The sequence below is a fragment of the Mirounga angustirostris genome, unplaced genomic scaffold, assembly GCF_029215605.1.
Source record: "Mirounga angustirostris isolate CCGP_5_RB_7025 unplaced genomic scaffold, mMirAng1.0.hap1 SCAF_6, whole genome shotgun sequence".
NCBI classification, from domain to species: domain Eukaryota; kingdom Metazoa; phylum Chordata; class Mammalia; order Carnivora; family Phocidae; genus Mirounga; species Mirounga angustirostris.
The window spans coordinates 72,904,342-72,911,593 of NW_026991714.1; the positions used below are offsets into that span (position 1 = coordinate 72,904,342).

General features: G+C 41.8%; 1 pseudogene; it reads left to right on the forward strand.

Moving 5' to 3' along the window:
- The first annotated feature begins 5,288 nt into the window (after window positions 1-5,288).
- On the forward strand, window positions 5,289-7,023 carry LOC123842216 (elongation factor 1-alpha 1-like; annotated as a pseudogene).
- Window positions 7,024-7,252: the final 229 nt, after the last annotated feature.

Consider the following 7,252-nt stretch of genomic DNA (forward strand, 5'->3'; position numbering starts at 1 on the left):
ATGATTCTTGTTCTTTCTTTTGTTAATGTATTGTATCATGTTGATTGATTTGCGGATGTTGAACCAACCTTGCAGCCCAGGGATAAATCCCACTTGGTCGTGGTGAATAATCCTTTTAATGTACTGTTGGATCTTATCGGCTAGTATTTTGGTGAGAACTTTTGCATCCATGTTCATCAAGGATATTGGTCTGTAATTCTCCTTTTTGATGGGGTCTTTGTCTGTTTTGGGGATCAAGGTAATGCTGGCCTCATAAAACGAGTTTGGAAGTTTTCCTTCCATTTCTATCTTTTGGAACAGTTTCAGAAGAATAGGTATTCGTTCTTCTTTAAATGTTTGGTAGAATTCCCCTGGGAAGCCATCTGGCCCTGGGCTCTTGTTTTTGGGAGATTTTTGATGACTGCTTCAATTTCCTTAGTGGTTATAGGTCTGTTCAGGTTTTCTATTTCTTCCTGGTTCAGTTTTGGTAGTTGATACATCTCTAGGAATGCATCATTTCTTCCAGGTTATCGAATTTGCTGTCATAGAGTTGCTCATAATATGTTCTTATAATTGTTTGTATTTCTTTGGTGTTGGTTGTGATCTCTCCTCTTTCATTCATGATTTTGTTGATTTGGGTCATTTTTCTTTTCGATAAGTCTGGCCAGGGTTTTATCAATCTTGTTAATTCTTTCAAAGAACCAGCTCCTAGTTTCGTTGATCTGTTCTACTGTTCTTTTGGTTTCTATTTCATTGATTTCTGCTCTGATCTTTATTATTTCTCTTCTCCTGCTGGGTTTAGGCTTTATTTGCTGTTCTTTCTCCAGCTCCTTTAGGTGTAGGGCTAGGTTGTGTACTTGAGACCTTTCTTGTTTCTTGAGAAAGGCTTGTATTGCTATATAAATTCCTCTTAGGACTGCCTTTGCTGTATCCCAAAGATTTTGAACAGTTGTGTTTTCATTTTCATTGGTTTCCATGAATGTTTTAAATTTAATTTAATTTTTTATTGCACCTATTAATAGCCTTTTTGATTTCGACTTGGTTAGATTTTAGTTCTTTTATTTCTCCAGAAAGGGTTTCTCTAATAACTTCCATGCTTTTTTCAAGCCCAGCTAGTATCTTTAAAATCATCATTCTGAACTCTAGTTCCAACATCATACTAATGTCCGTATTGAGTAGGTCCCTGGCAGTCAGTACTGCCTCTTGTTCTTTTTGTTGAGGTTTTTTTTTTTTTTTTTTTTTTTTTTCCCGTCTTGTCATTAGTCCAGAGGAGAATAGATGAATGAGAGAACAAAAGGCTAACAGGGTAAAAACTTCCCCAGAAAATATACTCTAAACAAATCAGAAAAGACCTGAAACTGGGGGAAAAGAAAGGGAAAAAAAGAAAAGAGAAAAAGAAAAAGATAAAAACAACAAAAACAGAACAAAAAACAAAAAAAAAACAGAATATGATCAAATATGATCAGGCTGGTGCATAGATCAGTGCCACACACTAGATTTTGGGTGTATTTTGGTCTGTTAGAAGAAAGAGCCTCCAAAATTTTAAAGAAAGAAAACCTTGTATATGTACAAAAATAAGCATTAATACAATGAAGGGATGGAATATGACTGTAAAGATGAAAATTATAAGAGTTTATAAATGGAGTTGATAAGATAATTTGTTTGAAAAAAGAAAGAAGAGGATTTAAAAAAAAAAAAGAAAAAAAGGGAGAGAATGTGATCAAGCAGGAGACTAGAACAAAGCCATACACTAGAGATTTAGGGTATATTTTGATCTGTTAGAAGAAACTATATCTCAAAATTTTAAAGAGAGAACAATTTATATATATAAGCTAAAAATAAGGGTAACTATTATGAAGGGATAGAATATGACTCTAAAAATGAAAAATAAAAATGTTTTGTTTTTTTTTTTAAAGATTTTATTTATTTATTCATGAGAGACAGAGAGAGAGAGACAGAGGCAGAGGGAGAAGCAGGCTCCCCGCGGAGCAGGGAGCCTGATGCGGGACTCGATCCCAGGACCCTGGGATCATAACCTGAGCCGAAGGCAGACGCTTAACCGACTGAGCCACCCAGGCGTCCCAAAAATGTTTTTTAAAAAAGGTATTGATAAGATGTTGGTTGAAAAAGGGAAAAAGAAAAATTCAAAAAAAAAAAAACAGTTAAAAAAATTAACTTTGAAAGACTAAAGAATCATGTGGAAAAAGCCACGGATTCTATGTGCAGTATTCCCCTAGCTCTGGAGTTCTGCCATTCTCATTGATCGGTAAACTTGGTCTTGGCTGGCTATTCTTGCTGATCTTCTGGGGGAGGGGCCTGTTGCCATGGTTTCCAAATGTCTTTGCCGGAGGCAGAATTGCCCCACCCTTGCCCGGTCTGGGCTAAGTAATCTGCTCGGGTTTGCACTCAGGAGCTTTTGTTCCGTGCAAGCTTCCCATACAGCTTTGGAGGCCGAGAGTGAAGATGGCAGCCTCCCAATCTCTGCCCCGGATGAGCCGAGAACTCCGGGCCCCACTCCTCAGTGCACCTCCAGAGAAAAGCAGTCAATCACTCCCGTCTCCCCGGTCTCCAGCCGGGGACTCCAGCACGGAGTCGTGCTCACCCGGACGGTGACCAAGCATTTCTATCTCTGGCACCCGACCTGGTGTGGAGTCTCCAAACCCAGCAGAGCCCTATGGTGTGCTCCCGGGCCACTCCTCCCAGAGCAGGAAGGAGAGTCTCCCCGGACCTGCCGCTTGTTGGGTCCCTGCTGGAGGAGCCAAGGCCCGACTGTGCTGCAGATCATGGTTTATGGCAACCCCGAGCTCAGAGCTCGCGCCTCGGCTCCATCTCTGCAGCCAGCTTCCCCGGTCCAATACCTGGGAGCTCTGCCACACTCAGGCACCCCCGGTCTTTCTGTGGCCCCGAGGGTCCTGAGACCACACTGTCCCATGAGGATTCCACCCCCTGCTTAGCCACTGGAGCGATGTCCCTCAGCGGAGCAGACTTCTAAAAGTTCTGATTTTGTGCTCCGCGGCTCTATCACTTGCCAGAAGCGGCTGAGGGAGGCCCCTCCCCTGCCATCTATCCTTCTGAATACCGCCTCGGATTCACTTCTCCGCACGTCCTACCTTCCAGAAAGTGGCCGCTTGTCTGTTCAGAGAGTTGTTGCTATTCTTTTCTTCGATCTCCTGTTGAATTTGTAGGTGTTCAGAATGGTTTGATCCCTATCCAGCTGAATTCCTGAGACCAGACGAAATCCAGGTCTCCTACTCTTCCGCCATCTTGCTCTCCCCCCCGCAAATAAATAACTCCTAAAGACAAATGTAAATAATCAAACAATATAAAACTGGATAAAGAAGAGAGTAAACATTTAATTAAAGGTCTATAAGTTTCATTAACTTGAGTTTTCTAGAAAACCTTCCATCTGAAGAACACAAGATATGATAGCCTCTTCATATTATTATCATTATTATTATTTTACTCAGGATCAAAATTAAGCTATGATAAAACTTCATCATTTATATCTGCATGAATTTCTGAACAAGCTATTTTTTAAATTAGATTTATTTTAATATAGAAGCAAATGGTTTTATATTTTTTTAAAGATTTATTTATTTATTTATGAGAAAGAAAGAGAGTGAGTGAAAAAGCATGAATCGGGGGAGGGGCAGAGGGACAAGAAAACTCCCTGCCAAGCGGGGAGCCAGATGTGGGGCTCCATCCCAGGACCCTGGGATCATGACCTGAGCTGAAGGCAGACATTTCAGACTGAGCCACCCAGGCGTCCCTATACTAGCAAATTTAAAGACACACATGTGCAAAACAAGAAAGCAAAATGGAACATAACATACTTTTCTTGAAGACCATGTCTAAACCAATTTGATAAGACTTGGAAGTGCTTTTATCCTAATGTAAAAGTCATAAGTAGTTCTAGTGCATTGATGAAAATGATGGTCCGTCCCCTAAACTTCAATACAAGTTTTTTTCCCTAATCTTTTTGAAAAGGATGTTGAAAGGTAATCACCTAAAGCCCATGTATCAGTTACATTGGTATTACACTCCAAATTGTAGTGCATTTAATGTTGTCCCTCAAAAAAAAAGATACATCCAAGTCCTAACCCCAAGCACTGTGAATGCAACCTTATTTGGAAAAAGAGTCTTTGTGGGTTTAATGAAGGATCTCAGGATGAGGTCATCCTGGATTAATCGGTTGGGTCCTGAATCCAACGACCAGTGTCCTTATAGGAAAAGGAGAGACGTGGACAGAAGAAGGAACTAGGAAGGCCCCGAAGTGGTGGGCAGACTGGCCTCTAGGGGCTATGAGCTTGGGCACAGAGGTTGAAGGCAGCACCAGCAGCTAGGAGGGAAGCATGAAGCAGATGCTTCTCAGAGCTCCAGAAGGACCTGTCCTGCTGACACACGATCTCAGATGCTGCTCTCAAAAACTTTGAAACAATAAATTTCTGTTGTTTTAAGCCACCATTTGTGTAATTTGTCACAGCAGCCCCAGGAATCCAATAGATTAATGGACAGAAAATGGGCCCTAAGTGTTCCAAAAATAATTCCAGTATGCTAGCAAATGCATTAACAAATTTCCCCTTTAAGATGCACTGAAGTAGATGTATCTTGAAAATAAATTTGAATGGGCTAGTACAGAAACTTACCTGGATTTTTAGTACAATTTGATGAATAGCCACATTGATACCTGAGATGGTAAAGAAGATACTCATTTGGAATGAAATTATTTTAGATTGCCCAGAACGATGACTATCACCCTATAAATAACGGACTCGGTTGCCTTCGGGGGAGCTGAACACCCACATGCCTACGTGGTTGTGTGGGTCATGTGATTGCTGAACTTGAGACCTACTTTGCAGAACTGTCCTATTGCCTTTGTGCCAAAGTTTGAAAACAGAGTGTCTCCCTACTTGCAGTACTGATTTTCAAGATACCAGCAGTAATATTTACTCACCATCCTCACTGATCATCCCTGTCTTCTGGAGAAGGAACCTGTAACAGAGATTCATTTGCACCAAAGGTCTAAGGATGGCAGGAGGTGGGTGTTAATGCGGCAAAGGCAGGCAACCAAACGCGAACAGTAAGAAACACTCTGCCCTTGGCAAAAGCCAGTTCATTTAAGTTTCAATTAACATTTCTCCATTTGTGGTTGCTAATCTCAGGTCCCCTGGGCTCATGTGCCCATTAAACGCACTGAAGAGTTGTACAAATCTCTTATCCTAGAATATATTTAATTCGTGAGGTTGAACATTCATATAGAGAAGTTACCCATGGTTCATGTACTTAAAACAATCAAACTACACTTTTTCGCAACGGGTTTGCCTCCAGAACACAGGTGTCATGAAAACCACTGCTCAACCTAAACCAAAATGGGAAAGGAAAAGACTCACATCAACATCGTCGTCATTGGACACGTAGATTCGAGCAAGTCTACCACTACTGGTCATCTGATCTACAAATATGGTGGGATCGACAAAAGAACTATCGAAAAATTTGAGAAGGAGGCTGCTGAGATGGGAAAGGGCTCCTTCAAGTATGCCTGAGTCTTGGATAAACTGAAAGCTGAACGTGAACGTGGTATCACCATTGATATCTCCCTGTGGAAATTCGAGACCAGCAAGTATTATGTGACCATCATTGATGCCCCAGGACACAGAGACTTTATCAAAAACATGATTACAGGCACATCTCAGACTGACTGTGCTGTCCTGATTGCTGCTGCTGGTGTTGGTGAATTTGAAGCCGGTATCTCCAAGAATGGGCAGACCCGTGAGCATGCCCTTCTGGCTTACACCCTGGGTGTAAAACAACTAATTGTTGGTGTTAACAAGATGGATTCCACTGAGCCACCCTACAGCCAGAAGAGATACGAGGAAATCGTTAAGGAAGTCAGCACCTACATTAAGAAAATTGCTACAACCCCAACACAGTAGCATTTGTGCCAATTTCTGGTTGGAACGGTGACAACATGCTGGAGTCAAGTGCTAACATGCCTTGGTTCAAGGGATAGAAAGTCACCCATAAAGATGGGAATGCCAGTGGAACCACACTGCTTGAAGCTCTGGATTGCATTCTGCCACCAACTCATCCAACTGACAAGCCCTTGCGTCTGCCTCTCCAGGACGTCTACAAAATTGGTGGTATTGGTACTGTCCCTGTGGGCCGAGTCGAGACTGGTGTTCTTAAACCTGGCATGGTGGTCACCTTTGCTCCAGTCAATGTTACAACTGAAGTAAAGTCTGTTGAAATGCACCAGGAAGCTTTGAATGAGGCTCTTCCTGGGGACAATGTGGGCTTCAATGTGAAGAACGTATCTGTCAAAGATGTTCGTTGTGGCAATGTGGCTGGTGACAGCAAAAATGACCCACCAATGGAAGCAGCTGGCTTTACAGCTCAGATGATTACCCTGAACCAGCCAGGCCAAATCAGTGCTGGATATGCACCTCTGCTGGATGGTCACACAGCTCACATTGCTTGCAAGTTTGCTGAGCTGAAGGAGAAGATAGATCGTCGTTCTGGAAAAAAGCTGGAAGATGGTCCCAAGTTCTTGAAATCTGGTGATGCTGCCATTGTTGATATGGTTCCTGGCAAGCCTAGGTGTGTTGAGAGCTTCTCTGACTATCCTCCTCTGGGCCGTTTTGCTGTTCATGACATGAGACAGACGGTTGCTGTGGGTGTCATCAAAGCAGTGGACAAGAAAGCACCTGGAGCTGGCAAGGTCACCAAGTCTGCCCAGAAAGCTCAGAAGGCTAAATGAATATTATCCCCAATACCTGCCAACCCAATCTTAATCAGTGGTGGAAGAACGGTCTCAGAACTGTTTGTGTCAATTGGCCATTTAAGTTTAATAGTAAAAGACTGGTTAATGATAACAATGCATCATAAAACCTTCAGAAGGAAAGGAGAATGTTTTGTGGACCATTTGTTTTTGTGTGTGTGTGTGTGTGGCAGTTTTAAGTTATTAGTTTTTAAAATCAGTACTTTTTAATGGAAACAACTTGACCAAAAATCTGTCACAGAATTTTGAGACCCATTAAAACAAAAGTTTAATGAGAAAAAAAAAATCAAACTACAGGGTAACTCTTTTTTGATGCTAGCGTTAAGAAAGAGAGCCCACGTTTTCCTTTAAACCTTACCACGTGTATCAGCTTCATATAATTAGCACTCATATTGGAGAGCTCGACGTTATTTCCATATCCTCTGATTATTATCAGTGAGAATCTTCCATATTTCATAAGAGGTCCGGACAGAACTGATTTATCTTCAGCTCTCG